Source organism: Octopus sinensis, linkage group LG4 (assembly GCF_006345805.1).
Source record: "Octopus sinensis linkage group LG4, ASM634580v1, whole genome shotgun sequence".
Taxonomy (NCBI): domain Eukaryota; kingdom Metazoa; phylum Mollusca; class Cephalopoda; order Octopoda; family Octopodidae; genus Octopus; species Octopus sinensis.
In genome coordinates this window covers 49600049-49624513 of record NC_043000.1, presented here as the reverse complement: position 1 = coordinate 49624513, position 24465 = coordinate 49600049, and the positions used below count along the sequence as shown (strand labels likewise).

At 32.5% G+C, this 24465-nt stretch overlaps 1 protein-coding gene across 10 annotated transcripts in view; it reads right to left on the bottom strand.

Annotated features, from left to right (window-relative positions):
• The window catches only part of LOC115210389 (bone morphogenetic protein 1), a 2987986-nt gene that overhangs the window by 2277102 nt on the left and 686419 nt on the right, over window positions 1-24465 (bottom strand). The gene's annotated exons all lie outside the window — the stretch shown is intronic.

The following is a 24465-nucleotide window of genomic DNA, read 5'->3' as shown; positions in this document are numbered from 1 at the left end:
GTGATCAATGAAAAATATGTGTGGGAAGAGATGATGTTAAGAATGAGGGTTTTGGCTGGCTAAACAAAATGGTTCAGGAGAGAGGAAGAATTAACTTAGTACAGAAAGAAATGATGATATATGCAGTTCTGCTTTCATTTAAATACAACAGCAGAATAATGTAGTAGTTAGAAGACTGATGGAAGTAAGTGATAGGGAGATGAAACTGGGGGTGCAGCTGGACATGTAAGCACAACACTTATATAATGACATAATGGTCAGTCACAAAAATATTATTATGCTCTACATTATATACTGAGTATGATTTCAAAGGTCTGACTGAAGTTATCCACCTGCAACAAAAATGCATATTAAAAAAAAAGATAACACCTAAATTTGTCTCAAGTCACAACCTACCATCTTTGGAAAGAAAAGTACACACTAGATAATTCAGAGTAATTTATACCTCTCTTACAAGACGAGATGGTTATGGCTGGAATGTCTTTGATTATGGGTTTACACAAAGACCTGCTTTTGAACAACAACAACAATAATAGCTACAAAGATCATCGTGTTGAAGAATCAGATACTTTGAGCTGGAAGAAGATAAGAAGGAATTGTAAGAGCAATAGAATTTATGTTTGGAAAAGACATGACACAAATACACATCAAAGATTAATTAATAACAGAATATGCCATTCAATCACATATTCTTTAGAGCTGTGATTAAAAGGTTTTACTTTGACTCACTGAATAGCTTGCAACAGAAAGAAACATCTGATTTACAGACAATTTGATTGTCAGATTACAAAAATAAACTCTGTTTAAAGTAAATAGTTGAAAGAGAGTAAAGTCAAAAACTAAAAAAAAAAAGAAAGAAAAAAAGAAAAAGGAAATTGATTACTGCTCTCTCTGTTCAACCATAAAGTTGGAATGAAATTGTTCACTAATGCAAACTGGAGCAAGTTGACTTTGATGTTTTACACAGGAGTACAACATACTGACAGCAGTAATATCTGAAATTCTGACTGTGATTAAAGGTCTTGAACCAGAACTTAACACTCAGTTCTACTAAGTAAGAAAACATCCATCAATTATATAGTACATGTTACCTTTTAAGCTGCAAGACATATTATCCTATGGTACCACTTTACTTCTTGATGGACTGGGGCAGTAAGTATTTAGTATTTTGGCCATGTACACTAGTAATGTATGAACTGTGAATTGTGAGTTATCAAATACATACCTATACATTTTTAGTATGCAATACAGTACAGCACTTACATAAATGACAGGCTGTTAAAGTAGCCCCTTCTGTGTGTGGACTGGGGTGGCACCTTGGGTAAATGCTAGCAACCCCTTAGCCTCCTGTGCCAGAAATATGGTGAAGATGGCAGTAGTAGAAGGTTGGATAACCAACCAAGGTGGGAGAGTCCTAGACCAGTTTGAAGTTTATTGCGGCCAAGTGGAAGATCAGTATCATCAGACAATGGTTGGTGGGGTTTAACTAGCAAATAAGCTTCTACTGCAGGATGCCTCATTTTAGGCCATGCTTGCTGTACTCTTCCACACCCCTTGGTAATTGGCATGGAAGCCCAGAGAGGAAGTCTGGTGGGGTGAGGCGATTAGTGCCAACTACCTTACTGTCGAAAGGGAATTTGTTCAGAGAACCGAATGGACAGTCAACATCCCCCTATAACAGACAGCTGACAATGATGTATGAATAATACTTATATGTCCTTCCTCATCCCATGTCCTTCTCATGCACACTCACACTCATGTGTGTGTATGTTAGTTTATGTATGTGTATATATATAGCTGAAATTTACAGAAAAACAGAAAATAAAGACAGGTGTATAAACAGCAAGCAGGTGTATTAGCCTGATGTTTGGGAAGATGAGAAAGTCATTTATGTTTCGAGCCTATGCTCTTCAGCAGAAAGGAACATGAGGAAATAAACAAGGAGAGAATGAAAAAAAAGAAAACGTGTGGATTTAGCAGTCAATCATGGTGACTGGCTGGAAAAAAACAGTTGGACAGGAGAGCTAGGAAGAAGGGGGAGATAATAAAGTACTGGTGATCCCAAAACGTGAGTGTATGAGAGAGTGTGTGTGTGGGGGGATAGGGGCTGATGACTTTGACATGTGAATGTGTGCGTGTGTGCATCTAATGTATGTGTGTGTGGATGATGGTGTGGGGGTGCTGGGAAGTGGTCAGTGCTAGTGTTTGTGGAGTGATGTGGGGGTGTGTAATGTGGTGTGAGATGTGTGGGGATGTGAGGGTGGGGTGTGGGTTTGGCGGCGAGGATGTGGAGGTGGAGGTAAGGGTGGGGTATGTGGAAGTGAGATGTGTGGAGTGGGTGTGGAAGGAGGGAGTATCAATGAAGGGAGAAGCTGGGTAGGAGTAAAGAGAGGAAGTAGGTGTCAGGGCAAGAGAGGAGAGGAGGGGAGTCAGATGAAGAGGGAAGGGGAGTTGAGCCCATGTTGTGTAAAGGAGCATATATATATATGTATATATATATGTGTGTGTGTATGTATATATATATATATATATATATATAGTAATATATATATATACACAGGCATGACTGAGTGGTTAAGATGTTTGCTTCCTAGCCACATTATTCCAGGTTCAGTCCACTGAGTGGTATCTTGGACTGACTAAAGCCTTATGAGTAGATCTGATTGAGGGAAACTGAAAGAAGCCCATTGTATGTATGTGTATGTATGTATGTATGTATGTATGTATGTATGTATGTATCTATCTATCTATCTATATATATATATATATATATATATATATACACATATATACATTCAAATTTTGTGTTAAAACCAGCTCAATAGTGAAATAGTAATCATTGTTACATGACATATGTTTGTTGTTGAACACTTCTAGCGATGGCATTTCAACTGGTAGAGATTCCTTTAGAGATGTATAGTGTAAAAAAACACAGTATACTTCAAAGCAATATGTCATGTCATCATTTGTGACTAGGCTGCTCACAGTGACATTTCTTGAAATTTCCTATCAACCCAACAACCTCTAGCTCTGAACTACAAAGCTTCTCAGGAATTCTTTATTAACTGAACAGATAAAAGCTGGAAAAAGGAAAAGCTTCTGGTCATAAAAATCCTGCTTCAAAAACCTTGCATTGAAGAAAAAAAAGCTAAACAAGCAAATAGCCTATATTTATTTGTGTAAATATAGATGGATAACTATACGCAAATAGTTAAATGTAAGCATGGACTAAATAATACCAGAAATGTCCTGTAAAACCCATCATTCAACCAATTCAAGAAGGACTTTTTAAACTTGAATAATATAGATATAAATATATGTGTGTATATGTATATATATATATGTGTGTATATGTATATATATATATATGTATATATATATATATCATAATAATAATGAAATTATTGTATACAGTGCTCAGGTGCACCACAACATATATATATATATATGTGTGTGTGTGTACTTTATATACATATACATGCAAATAGATAGATATATATTCATATTTATACATGTACATTATATATATCAAACTTATACAAGCATGAAGCACTCACAGTATTTAGAGTTTCCCAGCAGTTATAGTTATGAAGTTAACTGATTTTCATTATCTATATATGCATACATATAAGTACATACATACATACATACACACACATGAATAGATATGAATATATGAGTGTATATATATATATGGCATGCAAAAAGCACCCACTACACTCACGGACTGGTTGGTGTTAGGAAGGGCATCCAGCTATAGAAACATTGCCAGATAAGACTGGAGCCTGGTGCAGCCTTCTGGCTTCCCAGATCCCCGGTCGAACCGTCCAACCCATGCTAGCATGGAGAACGGACGTTAAACAATAATAATGATGATATAAAATATACACATTATATCCAGTTAAAAGTAAAGAAAATGGAGATAGGAAGTTAATAATTATTTATTATTACGTGGCCGATGCCAGCACCGCCTCGACTGGCTTCCGTGCCGGTGGCACATAAAATACACAATCTGACCGTGGCCGTTGCCAGCCCCGCCTGGCACCTGTGCAGGTGGCACGTAAAAAGCAACTACACTCACGGAGTGGTTGGCGTTAGGAGGGCATCCAGCTGTAGAAACATTGCCAAATTAGACTGGAGCCTGGTGCAGCCTTCTGGCTTCCCAGAAACCCGGTCGAACCGTCCAACCCATGCTAGCATGGAGAACGGACGTTAAACGACGACGACATTGATCATCTTTATTTCTTAATACATATATGTATACACACACACACACATGCACTACACGCACACATGCACTACACGCACACATTCACACATGCACATGAAGAAAGTGAGAGAGTGATCTATTATTACCTATGTATACGTTTGTGCTTTTGTATGTGTGTATGTTGAAAAAATAAAGGAGTGAATAGTACTAACCATCCCAACTAGAAATAGAATCCCAAGATTAGCTTGCTGTCAAATTGACATCAAATTTAGATCTTTGTTGAGATATACAGATTGTTTCTTTTTGCATTTATTTATTTATTATTATTTTTTTTTTTCATTTTTTTAACACATATGCTTGTACAATGACGTATGCCACAAACGTCTTCTTGAAATGTGCACTCAAATATCATAATTGAGTCATATACATATACCCACATATGCATATATATATATATATATATATATATATATATATATATACACATATATTTGGGATATATATCAATATATATACTTAAATATGTGTATATATATATATATATATATTTCTATATATACATATATATGTACATATTCATATATGTTTAATATATATATGCATGCATATATATTTGACATATATCAATATATATATACATGTGTATATATATACATATGCATATATATATATATATATATATATATATATATACATATGCATATATATATGTATATATATATGTATGTATATATATATATAAATATATATGTATATATGTATAAATATATATATATATATTATGCATACATATATATTAATACACACACATACACACATATGCATACAAACATGGTATATCTGTCTTAGTTTTTTTTTTTTTTGATGTGTTCTCTACTTCTATTGACAACAGAAATATCTCTTGTGTAACCCAAAGACAAGATATCATTTTATAGTAGAATTTCATGTATATAAATGTTTTTTTGTCATTCATATCAGCTAAGTCACAGAAACAGCCAGCAAGACTAAGCCATAATTATGGGTTTCTGTTATATGAAAGTAACACACAATCTTGCTCAATAATTGCTAACCCAGTATGTGACAATTTCTTTTCATAATTTCATTACAGAACAATTGAAAGATAGCAACTCTTTTCCAATAGCTTATGATGCAAAGGCAGAGTAAAAATAAATAGAAGAATAAACTAAGAAATCATAAGTTGCTTTCAGTGTATATAAACATATTTTGTTGTATGTGTATGTTGTATGTGTATGTTGTGTCTGCATATGATTCTTAAATAATTCCATATGTATGTTACTAGAAGAAAACAAATGGACACTCAGACACACATATGGGAACACACCGATGAACATACATGCACACACTGCTGTTCAGTTTATAATTTGTGAAAATAGCTATATAATAGTTTGTGATATCTATGTACATGTTTGTGCATATCTGTGTGTTACTTAAATGTATAATATATACTATATCATTGTAATGGCTTAGTTGATAGGGTGTTGCAATTGTGATTGTCTGACTGTAGTTTTGATTCCCAAACCAGGAAGTGCATTGAGTCCTTGAGCAAAACACTTAATCTCACATTGCTCTGTAATCATTTCAATATTTGACATGTAGTACACAGCACACCTGCACAAGATATATCGAGTTGATGGAGGGAGTGAGCTTATGTACTGCATGAACATTGATCACTGCAACCAGATCAGCAAGATATATCAGCAAGAAATTATGATGAGTGGGGAATAGCTTACCAAAGAATAGACCCCAGCGTATCCTCTGTCTGTTGTCAAATGTTTTCTCTGCCTGTTGTAAAATAGACTGAGGTTGGATTTGTACTCTAAAACTATTGTAACATTGCAGCAGATGAACTGCAAGGAGAGGCTGAAAAAAAAATACGACTTTATACCTTGGAGTGAAGATGCAAGAAATATGTAATAATCTATGCTTGGAAAATTCTGGAAGGGCTAATACCTAATTTTGGCCCCAAATGTTATACAACTGCCTGAACTGGATGACAATGTGTAGTACTATTCACCCCCATCTAAATTGAGAACCAGGTACTGAAATAGCTTAGAGTTCAAAGGCCCACAGCTCTTCAGTATTCTGCCAAAGCAATTGAGAAACCTACACAATGTAGTTGTGGATATCTTCAAAAAAGAACTGGACATTCTCCTATTCATGATACCAAACGAAATAATATTCCACCATGAAATACAGATGAGGGTAGTAGTGTCAAATTCTCTCCTATACCAATAACCACAGCAAAAGCACATGCAGGAGTTGTGACATGAAATCCCATCACACTGAAGAAATCAACCAAATAAGAAAGCTGTGGAAAAGGTACAAAATCATTGTGGCAATCTTGCATGACTGCTTCTGCATCAATGATATACTTTTACTCTTTTACTTGTTTCAGTCATTTGACTGCGGCCATGCTGGAGCACCGCCTTTTAGTCGAGCAAATCGACCCCGGGACTTATTCTTTGTAAGCCCAGTACTTATTCTATCGGTCACTTTTGCTGAACCGCTAAGTGACGGGGATGTAAACACACTAGCATCGGTTGTCAAGCAATGCTAGGGGGACAAACACAGACACACAAACACACACACATATATATATATATATATATACATATATACGACAGGCTTCTTTCAGTTTCCGTCTACCAAATCCACTCACAAGGCATTGGTCGGCCCGGGGCTATAGCAGAAGGCACTTGCCCAAGATGCCAAGCAGTGGGACTGAACCCGGAACCATGTGGCTGGTTAGCAAGCTACTTACCACACAGCCACTCCTGCGCCTGAAGGAATTATGCATAAAAGAATTAAAAGAAATACATATGCACACACACACACATTTCATTCCATAACTGCTACCTCTGATGTGTGCAGGGCTACATAACCAGACTATTACCTAACACTCTGTTGAATCCCTAGCGTGAAACTGAATGGTAAGCTTGGCCTTAATGGATATATAGCTTGATTAATATACCCACACTATTGACAGATATACGAGTGCATTTTTTCCTAACTTACTGACTCTTAGATGGTACCCCCACACATATTTACATATTTATTTATATATATATATATAAATGTATATATATGGTACATGCATATGTGTGCATATATTTAATGTGAAGAAGGTTTTGTATAAGCATAATAACTGAACATTCATTGTAAGTGTAGAGTTAAATACTATTAATATTTTAATGACTGTAACTTGAATGTTTTTCCACATATATATTAGTATTCACATGTATATGAATGTATGTATTGTTACTTTGGGTTGATAGATAGATAGATAACGAGATAGATATCTCCCTATATATTTCCAGTATGTATGATGGTAACACTTAATATGCATATAAACTCACATACACTTCTCACACACATACACATACGAATATCCATACACACATCCACACACACACACTTATATTTATAGGCAAGCAGACAGACGGACAGACAGACAAACAAACATATGTAGCCATGCAATTACCAATCACACATAATTGATTAATTCCTGAACCCCCCCCACAAAAAAAACAAAAAATAAAACAAAAATAACAACCCCCCCCACACACACTTGCAAAGTCATACTGGTATCTGTTTTTATTAACTGTTCACTATTTTGTGCAAGTCTTCATGATTAAGTTATATGTTTGATGTTTTTGCCATTATTTTCCCCCCACTTCTTAGTTTTAGCCATTTATATCCTACCTTCTGACACTGGCAAGCGATAAACTATTTATGTTTATATCATACACATGGCAATGATACAGAAACTAAGCAAGATTAACGTTTTTCAGTTGAGTGATTTACTTTTGTCTAGGTATATCTTTTATAGAATTTTTCATTTGTGTATGTGTATCTGTGTGTCTGTGTATGTGTGTGTGTATGCGTTTTTTTTTGTTTTTTTTACCTTATACATGTTTTACATTACATAGTTAGCTAATTTTTTTGTTTTTGTTGTTGCTGATTATTTCATTTGTTTTTTTTTATTATATATTTTCATCATAACGCCGTGATTATGATTGAAAGATATCAATGTTCAAGTTGTGTTTTTTTGTGTAATTTTTATATATGCATGTGTGTGAGTGTGTATGTGTGTGTGTTTATATACATATACATATATATATATATATATATATATATATATATATATATATGTATATGTATATACATATATGTCTATGCATGTATGTGTGTATACACAGATGCAAACACACACATATATATATATACACACACAAATAGACACACACACATATATATATACGTATGTGCATACAGATATATGTGTATACATATATATGTACGATGTATGTATATATGTTTTCCATATTAGTCTCTGCAGTTATTAACATAAATTTCATTACAGAGTCTAACACTCGAAACAAACTTGAGAATGTTTTATAGTCAAGTCTATCACGCAATTAATTATTTGGATTATATTATTTCCCACTGTTTGTCATTTTCACACCAGATTTTCTGGCAAGGGTAATTGCCCTTTCATTCATACATCTTAATGTTTCACTATTTTGTATGGGGTGATTGCACTGCTTATGTATGTACGAGAGAAAGAGTGAGGTTTGGTGTATGCACATATGTTTCTGTGTATGTGTATGTATGTGGCTGTTTATGTGTTTATGCACATATATATATATATGTCTGTATTGAATACAATGACTCCAAGATTACTGTACAGTATTTCCATCAATATGGTCATAAATTTAAACTTCACTTCAGTCACTATTTTCTCATAGCTCAACTAAAAAGCAATCATATTCTATTCTAACAGTGTAGTTTAGGAACTTGTTTTGCAACCATGTTGTTTGAGGTTCATTTTCACTATGTGGTACCTTGGGCAAGTGTCTTCTATTATATAGTACAGGCCAATAAATGTCTTGTAAGTGAATTTATAAACAGAAACTGTATGGAAGCTCATCATATGTGTGTGTGTGTGACCTCCCACTCCCCTAAAAGATGAAAGGCAAAATGAACCTTGGTAAGATTTGAACACAGAGCACAGAAAACTGGCACAAATATTGCAATACATCCTATCCAGTGCTTTAATGATTCTACCAAGAAAGATCAAAATAAACTTTGAAAGAAGTAACTAGAATATATCCCAGAGTGTAAGATTGTTCAAATGAAATGATTTTTGATTTAGTGGAAGCACAATTCACAAGAAGACAGTCCACCAATCTACCAGAGGGCAATATACCATAAAACAGACTACCAATAGCAAAAACATCTCTGCTATTGGTCACTGCCATTGATACCAATTCTACAACTAATAACTCAGTTACTTTCAACATTTTTGACTGACAGAACATCTGAAGTTGAGATCCTATGTTAAATGAATAAGGGACCAGGGTCCCAAATTATACACTTTCTGGCTCCCATTCACAGCAGTAATGTACATTTGAACTAGTAGCTCATCAGGAAGTGTATCAACCCAGACATTTTTGTTGGTAATATGATTTTGTATGATATGGTGGTGGGCTGGCAGAATTGTTAATTCACCAGGCAAAATGTTTAGTGGCATTTCATCTTTACATTCTGAGTTCAAATTCTACAATGGTCTACTTTACTTTTCATCCTTTTGGGGTCAATACAAGAAGGACTAGTGGAACTCTGGGCGTTGATGTAATCAACTTACACCTCAACCCCCTGAAATTGCTGGCCTTGTACTAAAATTTGAAGCCAATATATTTTGTATGGTAAAAGCAAGTGTGTTCCTTTTCCTTAGTAATACTGAATATACTTGTATAAATTTTGATTTTAATTAGGATAACATATATTTGATAATATTGATCTTTTTAGGTATACAGAGTGGTGAAATTATCTCAAAGAAATCAAACTAACCTCTTTTCAAATTTTGACAAACTATCTATTTCAACTAATAAACAGATAAGTAAATAATGTATTTAATTGCCTGGGTTGCATGTTAGTGCTTTAATCTCCTCTGGACCCACTCAAATGGTGGGTTGGTTATGAGAAATGTTTCAAGATTTTCTTTCATAATGAACATACTGAACATATAGTTTTTCCCCAGCTTTCATTCTAGCAAATTTTTGTTAGTATATAGCAAGGTTGGTGCATAGTATTGCCTGTAAAGACAGACATTATGCAAAATCTTCATATGGAAAAATAACATCCAGCATCAGAAATATTGTAGCAAATTCCTCGATTGATTACAAATTATAACTATGGCTGTAATTTAAAAAGAAAAAGGAAAACAAGGTCTCAGAATGTATTTCATTACAATTTTATTTTCAATCTTTGATCTCCAATCAGACTTGACAGGAAATATATTCTCTTTCATCAAATGTTGCTTACAATGAAGTGTGCAGCCTTTCAACAATTTCTGATCAGAAATGATCAAAGCTAACTTTCTGCTAAATGTGTAATTCTTCATCATTATATATTCCAACTTTGTTTCTCTTACCAAACTTACTGCACCTGTTATATTCTACTAATTTCATTAACTTTGGTGTATCAGACATCATAGGATTAACATTTTTCTTAATCTGCTATGAACGTAGAATGGAATAGTCTTCTGAAGAAAAACCTTCTCTCTATTAACTCCTTCTGAACATTCACACACAAACACACACACACACGCATACACGCACACACACACACACACACACACACACACACACACATGTGCACGCACACACACACACACAAATACATTGAGATAGACATAAAACTTGTTCAAAGGTTACAAAACAACTACTAATGTCTGTAAATACATGTCTGAAAGACATGAATCATGACTTTCATTTCTTAAGGTGAGAGACTTAATCTAAGAAAGACAGAACAAAAAAGAATATCCTTACTGTGCTTAAGCAGATTTTAAAGAAAAGTAATTTAAGTAAATAAATAATGAATCTACCATTATTTTCCTTTGAAAATGATTGGTTATTTTATACCTCCCCATGCTCTCTTCACACACACACATGCACTAATAATGTATTGCATAATATTGTCAAATAATCCATAACAGGACAATCACCTTATCACAAAGACTTTTGGTTTTGACTGTTTCCAGAACAAAGAACAGAAAATTGGCATAGAAACAATGATACTAGCTTCAAGTTTCTAAGGATTATCTTGTCTGATGAGAAGAACGCTTTGAAAAATGTTACAGAAAACAATGTATCTGTCATGTGCTGTTGTGTGTCATTGCGCTATATCTTTCAGATAAATTTACCGGCTTAATTTTCTAATTTAGGAAACAATTTCAATCCCATTTTTTTTCTCCTTTTAGGTATATGATTAAATAGCTGACATTGAAAAGGATAACATACACTTGGAAAATAGTTGTCCTAAAAGAGGCTAAAAGTAAAAAAAAAAAAAATAGAATTAAAAAAAAAATACTGCTTTGTCATGTCTGTCTTGGAATTTGGGGAATCATGAAAAAAATAAAGAAAATTGTATTCATAAAAAAAAAAAGACACTAAGTGCATCCGGATCTTTTTATAGAAAAAGACTATATCAATTTAAAAGCAACAAAGGAATTAAATGCATGTGTGAACAACTCTTAGTGTCATACCTTGTTAGAAAGAAACAATAGAAAGGAAATACTGAGGTATTAAATAGAGAAAAAGTATTTGAAGGCAGTACAAACAAAGGCAAAAAATAACAATAATAATAAAAGCTTTGAACTAGGAAATCATCTGGAAAAGAGAAAAAAAATAAAGTAATACACACTGCATGGAGAGTTGCTAACAAGAATACTCTTGACATAAGCAGAAAACAAATGTGGCAAATTCAGATGAAGAATGAATAAAATGAATTGCCTGCAAAAGGAAGAGGACAGTTGGAGGATGGAAGATTGAAGATCCGTCACTTTCTTGACTCAAAGATTAACTGTAATATGTTGTTGTAATGTTTGTTGTTTAAAGAAAACTTGTCCCTGAATGAGCAAACCTATGATTTAAGGTATTCCAACAATGACCAGCTCCTCGCTTTTTTTTTATATATGTACCACTCTCCTATTTATGACATATGTATACTCAGGCAATACTTTACAGTTAAGAGGTTCACTTCACACACATAAGACTTCAGATTCAGTCCCACTGCACAACAACTTAGGTAAGTGCCTTCTACTATAGTTCCTGACTGATCAATGCCCTGTGAAAAATTTGGTAGATGAAAACTGTGTGGCAGCCTGTTATATATATATATATTATATATATATATATATATATATATATATATATATATATGTATATGTATAAAATACAAAATGGGACAAGCACACAAAACGTCCGGACAACTAGGTGATACAAAAAGGGACAACAAAACATCCAGATAGACGATACAAAAAAACAAGGATGGGTCATTCAAAGCCTTTTATCCTCAGTCAAGAACCAGATCATCCTCGCAATTTTGGCTGATTAATCTTGAGATTGCTCCAATCTGGCCAGCCCCAAGGAAAATCTAAGCTAAGAGCATTAGATTCCTTGGAAATATATATATGCCAGAGATCTTTGACAAGGATAACATGGTTTTGCATTGTGCATCATGGATCTTTCAAGATCCATGTTAATCAATACACCTACAATATTATTAGTCCTTATTACATAATACATATGGTTATGGTACCAGATTTTGTTTACTTGAAATAGCTGTAAAGGTTGGGCTTGAATGCACCATTTATTTATATATGCAACTTTCCATATAAATGCACTTCTTGCACTTACTCTTTTGTTTATGTTTTTTTTTTACTTCCATTTTGCTCAATGCAGATCTTTCTTATAGTCAGCATCATATAATAAACCTACCTGCCCTAGATGAAGTAGTTGGAATTTAAGTTTTTGGATATACCTGAACACTACTTAGTTATCATCATCATCAGCATAATGTCTACTTTTCTATGCTTTCATGGATCAGATGAATTTCATTGAGACTGATTGTAAGCCTAGTACTTATTCTATCAGTCTCTTTTACTGAACTGCTAAGTTACGGAGACGTAAACACACCAGCATTGGTTGTTAAGCAATATTGGTAGGACAAACACAGACACACAAACATACACACAGACACACAAATATATATATATATATATATATATATATATATATATATATATATATATATACATACATACATACAATGGGCTTCTTTCAGTTTCCGTCTACCAAATCCACTCACAAGGCTTTGGTTGGCCTGCGGCTATAGTAGAAGATACTTGCCCAAGGTGCCACGCAGTGGGACTGAACTTGGAACCATGTAGTTGGTAAGCAAGCTACTTACCACACAGTCACTCCACTGAAGATTGCAGATGAATAACACAACTTGCATGACTATGATATTTGTTGGTAACTCTATTGCATGATGATGTTAAGATGAGCACACACACACACTGGACATTTTTTCAGTTTCTGTGTACCAGATCCAATCTCAAGGCTTTGGTCGGCCTAGAGTTATAGTAGAAAACATACCTAAGGTGCTATGCAGTGGGACTGGACCCCAAATCATGTGATTGTAGAATAAATCTTTTAAGCCATACAGCCATGCCTGCATTTGTAAATAAGCATACATACACACAGACATACCTAGATATAGTCTCTATTTAATAGTTTGCTTTATGATCATTTCTACACCAGGTTGTCAAAATGATCACAGTGCAAATTAATAAGTAAAACGTATGAGACACTTCACTTGAATTTTGTATTGAGTGCTACATATAAAGGCAATCAACTTTGATTAAACCAAATTCAGCAAAGACATAGAAAATACACACAAATGTGTATAATGAGCTTCTAGCAATCACCAGATTCATTTACAAAGTATTGATAAGCTTCAGGCTATGGTAGAAGACACTCACTCACCCAAGGTGCCATACAGTGAGGTTGACTCTGGAACCATGTGGTTCTGAAGTGAACTTCTTTATCAGACACTCATGCCTGCATTTATAACTTCTTAAACATTCAGCCAAATTTTTACCCATGTATGCATGTGTGTGTGTGTGTGTGTGTGTGTTGTGTGTGTGTGTGTGTGTGTGTGTATGAGTGTACATGCTGTAAAGTGGTTTGCATTAGGAACAGCATCTGGCCATGGAAACCATAGCTAATAAACACTGGAACGCAATGCTATCTTTCAGTTCATTGGAACCTGTGAAATTGTCTAACATGTGTCACTATGGAACATAGACATTACATGATGATGACAATGATATATATATATACAAATATATATTTAGATATGTGTATATACAATCTTTACACACACACACACACACATACATTTATTTATTTGTATGTATGTGATTATACAAGGAGGGAGACCCAGATAGAGAGAGAGAGAGTGTGTGTGTGTGTGTGAGAGAGAGAGAGAGAGAGGAAAAAACGTGTTTATGTATATCATAACATACAAAATATGTCTATGGTGGGAGAGGCTGGATGTGATTAATTTTGTTTCATGATTGATAGTTTCTATTTATCAATTCTAATAACTTGGTAACCTTTGACAGTCATTTGGGCTAATTTTATATAATATTGATCAGGAAGGCACTAACAACTAAGAGATTAATATATTATAGGCTACATTTCAAATTCTACAAATGGGCTTTCCATTAGACACAACAGGGAGACGTTTCTCATACTAAATAAAAGAGGCTATTGTAAATCAAGCCAAGCAAAGTTAGCATAATGTTTGAATTTGAAATCTCATAAAATATCATTGACACCTTTTAAATCCCAAAGTAGAGAAAACGTTGTGAGCCTGATTCAGAAACTTGCCTGCAATTTTATGGCCTATTTAAATTCATTTTGCAAACATGTGTATTTAAAAACTACTGCTTGGCTCAAGGTTGACTTCTTCATGAATATAAAGTATTGAATTCGCTCTTACTTCTTGCTAATGAACTGATGATATGAAAGGGCGGTGAATAAAGCCACTACATAAGGAGCGGGAACAGTAAATCAAAATGTGAAATCAATGATAAAGCTAACAACCATCTGAGTTCCGTGATGGCTAACTGGTCAGTTATAATACTTAATTATAGAGCAGGGAATACAGAAGCTACAATCTTGTGATCACAATAACATCAAAGTCACAGGCTTTGGCAGAACTTTTATGTATATTTACAGTAAGTACGTGAGCATTTGTTGAGATATTTACACATAGATTTATATGTATATTCATATGTGTGTCTACGAAATGTTATACTGTAAACCCTCACCAATCACCACCACCACCACCACCACCACCATTATAGTATTCCTGCTCCTCCTCCTCTTTCTCCAATCATCAACTATATATGACATACATACTAATCATTGCAATATTGGTCTGCTTAAGAAGTAATGTTGACTCTTATAATTCTCCTACTAATTCATTTTCACCGGTCATTGATGATGTAAAAACAGTAGTAGTAATAGTAGTGGCAACAGTAGCAGCAGCAGTAGTAGTCTCTAAGAAAGCATAATTAATAATGACCGTCCAGCACTCTGATGACTGTTTTCCAGATTATTAATCAAATATTAAAAATATTAGCTTGATTTAGGTCAAAGAATTTTCAAACTGTCAAACTTAGTCTAAAACAATTTGGAGGTTGATAATAGTGCTATGTTAGTGGCACTGATTTGGTATAACAGTGATATGACAGTGGCATGTGCATATATATATATATATATATATATGCACATGCCACTACCATATACCATACCATATATACACATATATATGCATATATATATGTATATCATCATCATCGTTTAACGTCCATTTTCCATATATACATATACATCTGCATATATCTGCATATATGTATATATATACATGTATCTGCATATATATGCATATATATATATATATATATGTATATATATATTTATATATATGTCTGCATATATATGTAATTACATTTATATATTTGCATATACATATATATATGCATAAACATAAACCCCTTCCCCCCATGACTTTATCCTTTACAGAAAAAATGGCCAATGAAGACAGCTATATACACCCCACCAAAAAATTATTCATATGTTACTGCTACACATATCACACAACCCATCCCCAGAGGAACACCACATTAATAATATACACTTTCCCTACTTCAAAATAACTCTTGTCAGCTTTACAGCATACCCAACCAAATAACATAACTCCTAAACTAACCCCCTAGCTCCTTTTTTTGTTCCACCACTTTTTCCACAGCAGCTGTTGACCAGTTGTGCTAATCCACCTTCGACAATAGTGAGCAGTTGCCATATTCCCTTCCATATCAGCTACCTCTGAAGAGCATAGAGTTATATAATCCGTTTGTTACCTAATACTCCATTGTATTTTTTATGCAAAACTGATTGGTAAGACCAGCCGTGATGGAAATTTAATACTATACATTTCGGATAATATACCCACTCTACTGACAGATATATGAGTGCATCTTTTCCCTAACTTATGGTCTCTTAGATGACTCACGTGTATATATTCATATATTGATAAGTTGCCATAATGATAATAGTGTTGGTGGCAATGGTGATGATATTATAGAAAATGAGTTTATGATACATATGTATACACATGTATATATATCATATATGTCTGTATATATGTACATATATATACATATATGTCCGTATATATGTATACATATATGTGTATGTTTGTATATACATGCTCCTTGTATTTGAATACTATGCAACTATTTTTTTTTTAAACTTTTCTTTTAATTTTTCCAAAATTTAATTGTTTTCCATACTTACAGTTGAAAAAGTCTCAATGACTGAAACCGGTACTGAAATGTTTTTTATAAAATTATTTTAGCATTTTCTACCTTGACTTTTTTTTCCATATATATCAACTCATGTGTTCCTTTTCAACCTTCTACACAAACACACACACATATATATATATATACCTGTATGTACATACATACACACATATGCATATCTATGTATAAAATAAGTAGGTTTATAGGTATATATATATATGTGCGCATATATGTATATATACATATATATGTATGTATGTATATATATATGTGTACACATACATGCATACATATGTAGGTATATATGTATACATACATATTGGTAGTTATAAATGAATATGTACATATATACATATTTGTATGTGTATATATATGTGTCAGTATATACATATATATTATATTTATGTATATATACATATATGTATGCATATATACATACATATGTGTATGTATGCCTGTATGTATATGTGTGTGGTTGTGTGTATGTGTGTGTATGTGTTGTTAGTATTGTAAAGCAAAAAATTTTTTTGTGTAATGGTTGGCCAGTCTCTAGGTGAGGGCATCAAGCTGTTTATGGATGAAATGACCTACTGCGGATATGCATTGAAACAAATGAGTTTGTTGAACTGTGTTTTGCCAAAGAAATAGCACTGGTTGATTGATTTTTATTTTAGTCTGCACTGACGTCATAGCTTAGCTAGCTGCCAAGCATGATGGGAAGAATTTAATTTATTACAAGATAAGAAAGGCTTCACATAACAGGATTTATTCTTCAGCTAGTTTCTGCTGTGTCAAATTTATTTTCACTTATCTATTTATATACTTGCTTTTTTTTTTATAGTTAAGTGTATTGTAATTTAAGATTAGGTTGTTAATGTTTAAATTTTCTTTCATTCTTTATTTATCTTTTATTTTCCAATGTGGAACTTGAAGATTATCAGGAAGAACTTTTGTTGCATATTGATGTCTCAAAGATGACAGAATGCTGATGTATGTAATATCAGTTTAGTTAGTAGAAGCTAAATCACAATAACACACCCTACTAAATCACTTATATGAGCTTTGGGTATTCTGGATTAAAACTAGGAATGAATGGTAGCAACAATGCTATATTATTCTACATTTCCAAGGTAAAATAAACCAGGCATTAATCTCCAAAATGATTCTTATCCTTTCCAGGAATTAGTTTTAAGCTGTTTATTTATGCTAAATTCTTTCTCATTTGGTCTAGTTAAGACCCTGAAATTGCAGTGATAATTTATAAGAGAAATTTAATTAGTTGTATTGTTAAGTTGTAGAGTATAAAGTTTTGTATTTCACACAAAATCCCTGCCAATAAGGGTCATACTGTTTTGTCAGTATTCGTTGCCAGGTAGTAAAATTATCACCAAGGTAACATGCTGATCTTAATTCCATGGTTACAAAATTTCATTGTAGTATAGAAAACTAGTCATTGAAATCAAATAAAATTCATCTTGAATTTTTTCTGATTTTCACTAGAATAAGAACTTGGAACTAAATGTATAATTTACTTGCAGAATAAAATCAAATGTTAAAATTTCTTCTTTTCTCCTGTAGCTTGTACTTCAAGAAGAAAAGAAAAAGCACCTCAAAGTTATTTAGATTAAAATCTAAATGTTTATTAAGTTCTAAATGTCAATTTTTTGTTGTCTTCTTTTTGTAAAGACTCTTTTTATTTTAAATTTGACATACCTTCACCAATGCTCACTGAGATTGGATGCTCTTTCTTTCAATTTTTTTTTTCTCTGGAACAATCATGGATAGTTTTCTGACTTTGTGTTACTTACCTGCAAAATAAAAGAGAAAGCTTTTTTTATTTTTTTCCGTCAGTCTGACAAACATGTGTAAATACTGAAGTTGAAGCTAATATACTTAATGCAACAAGCCAAAAGCATTTTAATTAATGAAAATTACATTCTCAATTAGAAGGAAAAAAAAAACACCCATTAACTTAATGATTAATTGTGGGTGAAAAATGTACAGGGAGACAACTCAGAAATTTTTTATGATTTAACACTTTTGTTATATTTTTGTTAAAATACAATGTTTTGTTGCAACTAATTTTGAAAATAATGATGACTTTAGTAAAATATTTTGTCAGTGTTAATAAAATATTTTATCAATATTAATAAAAATTCTTATCAGTATCAATATGGTATTTTGAAGATAAATTAGCATGAAATTTTGATGAAATGTTTTAATTTAGATCACTTAAAACAAAGAATTGCATATCATAGAAGCAGGGGCAGTTTCAAGTTGGCTGGTTTTAAAACTAAATATATGTCATGGTAAATGAGTTGGTAAATATGGTGACAACTTTGGATGTCATAGGCTTAGGCCTCCTCAGTGAGGAGGGTAATTTTATTACCCACCCTTATCATATCTTAGATGGTTAAGAGGAGTAAATAAGACCAAGAGATGTCTGGAGCTGTCCTTACACCTACTGAAGATAAGATTTATTCTTCTCTATAAGCCCTCATTCACTTTTGATTAATTGAAATTTTGGAGTTGCCTCTTCTACCTTTCTTGTATAGAATTAATAATTAAGTTAATAGCTTTATTTTTCTACTCTCGTCGGTTGTGATCCTAATTAATTAAACATTTTCAGCTCACTTCATTGTGTTACCACACACACTTAACTGTTTGTTTTTCATGCAGAATGCCTTCCTGAGTAATTTTTCTTGATAATTCTTTATCAAACAGACTAAAATGTCTTGCTCAGCAGCACGCCACAAAAGATGTACCAAGGTTTAATCTTACAATCATGTGGTCAATAGTCTAGCAACTTAACTTCATTTTTAGAGAGCGATATTATAGGCAGAGTCAGTAGATTATCAGATAAAAGACCATGTGATTATTTTGTCATATTCTGAGTTTGAATTTCATCATGCTTTTCATTTTTCTAGGTCCAATAAAATAAGTATCAATCAAGTATTGTGGTTGATTTAATTGACATTTCTTTCTCCCTGAATTTGTGACCTCTTGTGATAGAAGTCGTTGTATCTTATTTTATCTGGTATATTTCTACTCACATTCTGTCCATGGAAACATGTCACATGTATTTTTAGTTAGGTGACAACATTTCATAGTTATATGTTTTGAAACTTAATAATGAAGGAAAAAAAAATTCTCTGTTCAGAAAGCATGTTTTTATTGCTAAGCAAGGCATATAATAAAAAAAAAAATCTAGATTTTGATCTTAACCAATTGATTGGCTGCCAAGCAGAAGAAAAAAAATAAGTTTGTCACTGAGAGAGTAAGTACAAAATGAACTTAGTTCAGTGTAGAAAATAAATCTCATGTTAAGTTATTTCATTCACTGTCAATTATGTTAAATAAATAAATAGTTAAATAAATAAATAGATAAATAAATAAACCTATTTTAAAATTCAAATTTTGTCTGAAATACTAGAGTATGAAAAAAGTGTCTACTGATCAAAGTCATTTGCTTATAGTGGCAGAAAAGTTGCTTGCTCTGACATGGCTATGTATATAATATGTGAGAGCTAAAATTTAGTGAATCACTGCTGGGAGGCATCTGAGATAAAAGAAAGAAAGCATAAACCAAAGACTTGATAACAAAGAGTTATATAAAATCTAAAATATGCTATGACCATACAAGATAATAAGATGATGCAGGGATAATATGGAATTAACCCTTTAGAATTTAGATTATCCTGTCAAGTGTAATACTCATTTATTCACATCGATGTGAATTAGTCATGCATTATCTTGTAGCTTTAAAATTTCAATGACATGAGTGTATATTTTTAGAATAATATTGTAAGGTAAGTGTGAGAGGCCAGATCTAACTAGTTTGAACATAAAACAGGTAGAATATTTTGGTATGCATAAATGCTAAAGGGTTGAACTTAATAGCAACTGCATGTCCAATGTCCCCTGTTCTCTCAAAGATTCCTTGTCTTTCGAAGTCATTTGGTGACCCTGCCAGTACTAGTGCTTCTTAAAAAGCATCTAGTCCACACTGTAAAGTGGTTGGCATTTAGAAGACATCCTACTGTAAAAACTAAGCCAAAACTGACCTCACCAGTGCTAGTGCCACGTAAGAAGCACTCAGTCCACTCTGTGAGGTGGTTAGTGTTAGGAAGGGCATCCAACCATAAAAACTGTGCCAAAACAGACACAGAAGTATGGTGCAAGCTTCTGCTTGGCCAGTTCCTGTCAAACCATCCAACCCATACCAACATGGAAGGAGGACATTAAACAGTGATGATGATGATGTGAGATAGAAATCCTGAGATAGAACAAATAAATAAACTTTAATGAAATAGCTATTTTCTTATTTTTGTTTGCCACCCTCCCTCCGTAGTCAACTCTGATCAAGCAAAATGCTAATAATGGCGTTTCAGTTGTGACTATTCCATCATTTTGTTTTTATAAGATGATACTGATGACATTGATAGGGTACTCTTCTTTTTGTTAAGAAAACTGTGTGATTTAAAAGTTCTTTGACTGATATTTCTAGCATACCTTATGACTGCATAGAAGTTCCTTACCACTTTTGCAATGATTAAGCAAAGCCTCTTTGAAATTATTTCTGTTGAAGATACTGAGCTAAATAAAAGTTTAGATTGATGTTGCACATGGTTTCCCTCCTAAAACTGAATAGGTTATAACATGTGCACATCTAAAGCATGCACACACAGACACGCATATGTGTATTCACACATACACACACAAACATCTAACATAGACATATACACTTGTTAAAGTTATTGATTGATATCATAAATCTCTTCAATTATATTAAAATTGCTATTGTATCGAAACTTAGCTTATGTAACAATACAATCAATTATATGAGAACATCATTTTATACAATAAGGACAATGACAACTATACTTACGTGAATATTTTCATACACACACACACACACACACATATATATATATATATATATATATACACATGTATACATATATGTATTCATGCATACACCCTTGCATACATATGTACAAACATACACCCATGCATACATACATACATACATACATACATACATACATACATACATATTGTAGGTACAGAATAAATGAATGGTTGATTCACAATCATGAGGTACCAGTTTCAATTCCACTGTGTGGTGTTTTGGGCAGGTGTTTTTCTGTCATTAAGTTGACTAAAACATTGAGAGTGAAACCGGGTAGATACCCATCGTATGGAAGTCAATCTGAAGGATTGAATCAGTTATGTTACAGCTTTCCACAACCCTTTTCTTATAAAGATACCTGGAATCCACTTGAGAATTGAATGAAGTTACCTCTATATGTGCACTATATTGCCTATTACTTGCTAATACAATGAATCTGGATTAGCATGTAAGAATTCTCAGTTGAATACTCACAATCAGAAATTATGACCATGATCCATGTTATTACATATATATATATATATATATATATATATTATATATATATATATATATATATATATATATATATATATATATATATATATATATACATATATATATATATATGTATAGATATAGATATATATACATATACATATATATACACACATATACATATATATATATTTTACAGTATGTATATATACATATAAATATATATATATATATAATGTATATATGTATATAATATACTATACAATATATATATTAGAATACACTATATATATAATGTAATTCTCTCTCTCTCTCTTTCTCTCTCTCTCTCTCTATATATATATATATACATTAAATATATAATATATACAATATAATACACTAGTTATATATATATATATATATATATATATATATATATACATAATAAAATACACTATAATAATACACTATATATATATATATAGTGTATTATTAGGATGGTGCATTTTACATGCCACCGCCATGGGGAGCCAGCCAGGCATATCTATCTATCTATCTATCTATATATATATATATATATATATATATATATTTCTCTCTTTTACTCTTTTACTTATTTCAGTCATTTGAACTGCGGCCATGCTGGAGCACCGCCTTTAATCGAGCAACTCGACCCCGGCACTTATTCTTTTGTAAGCCCAGTACTTATTCTATCGGTCTCTTTTGCCGAACCGCTATGTGTATATATATATACACATATATACATGTATAATACATATATACATATATATATATAATATATATATATAACACATATATATATATAACACACATATATATATATATATATATATATAACATATATACAACATATATATAGCATATATATATATATATATATATACTCACATGTATATATACATACATAATATAATAAATATATATACATATATAATAAATATATATATACACATATATAGTTGGAATTTACCAAAAATCAACAGCTAAAGACAGGCATATAAACAACAAGCAGGTGTATTAGTTTAATGCTCTGGAAGGTGAGAAAGTCTTTTATGTTTCGAGCCTATGCTCATCAACAGAAAGGAACACGAGAAAATATATAAAGTGAGAATAAAAAAAGCTTTAGAGGTAGTGAGACAGGAGAGGTAGGAAGAATGGGAGGTAATAATGTATTGGTGATCCCAAAACGAAAGTGTGTGTGCATGTGTATGCAAGAGTGTGTGTGTGTGCATGTGGATATGGGCTGGTGAGCTTGATGTGTGGATGTGTATGAGTGTAAGTGTGTGTGTGTGTATATATGTATATATATGTATGTATGTATAAATTATACAGAAGGTTTGTATGTTTATATATTACATGTGTTAAAGTAAGATCTAGAAATAAGAATGCTTGGTTAGTGATTTGGCATTTGGGAGTTGAAGTTCCAATTTGTAAAAAAATGAGGCTGAAGTTTTATTAGTAAATTCATAACTTGTAAATACCAACTTGTGAAATTTGTTTCATGCAACTGATATTTACAAAACATAAGTCCAAATTACTTTATAAAACAAGATAATAGATTTATAACGGGATTTAGAGAGTTTATCGCTATTAAAGGTTAACTGACTCAAAGTTCTAAAACTCATTGTAATAATAGGTAATTATTGTGATATAGAAATCACAAAATAAAGCAGATTATTATTGGAATAATAGTAAAATGAGAAAATAAAAAGATTTTGAATTCTCCCTGTGCTTTATGTTTGTTATTTTGGTTTCCATCTGCTTTGGAGTTAACATTTACCATAATTTAGATAGCAATTACCTCTAACAGAATTAAATGAAATCTATGCAGGTATATAAGAGTGTGAGTGCATATATATGTGTGTGTGTTTAAAAAAGGTATGTGTGTTTAGAATTAGTCCTTTTGAAATATACAAAATGACCTTTGCATACCTATCCTGTGTGGGGTCATGACCTACTCATATTTATGTATGTATTTGTGTTTATATTCATTTTCCAATTTCTTTTGGTTCCAATCAATATGTTAACTAACAATTAACTGACTCCCCTTTAATAAATAATCTCTTACTTTCTTGTCCCTCTCTCTTGTGCTCTCATTCTCACTATCCATTCTTATCT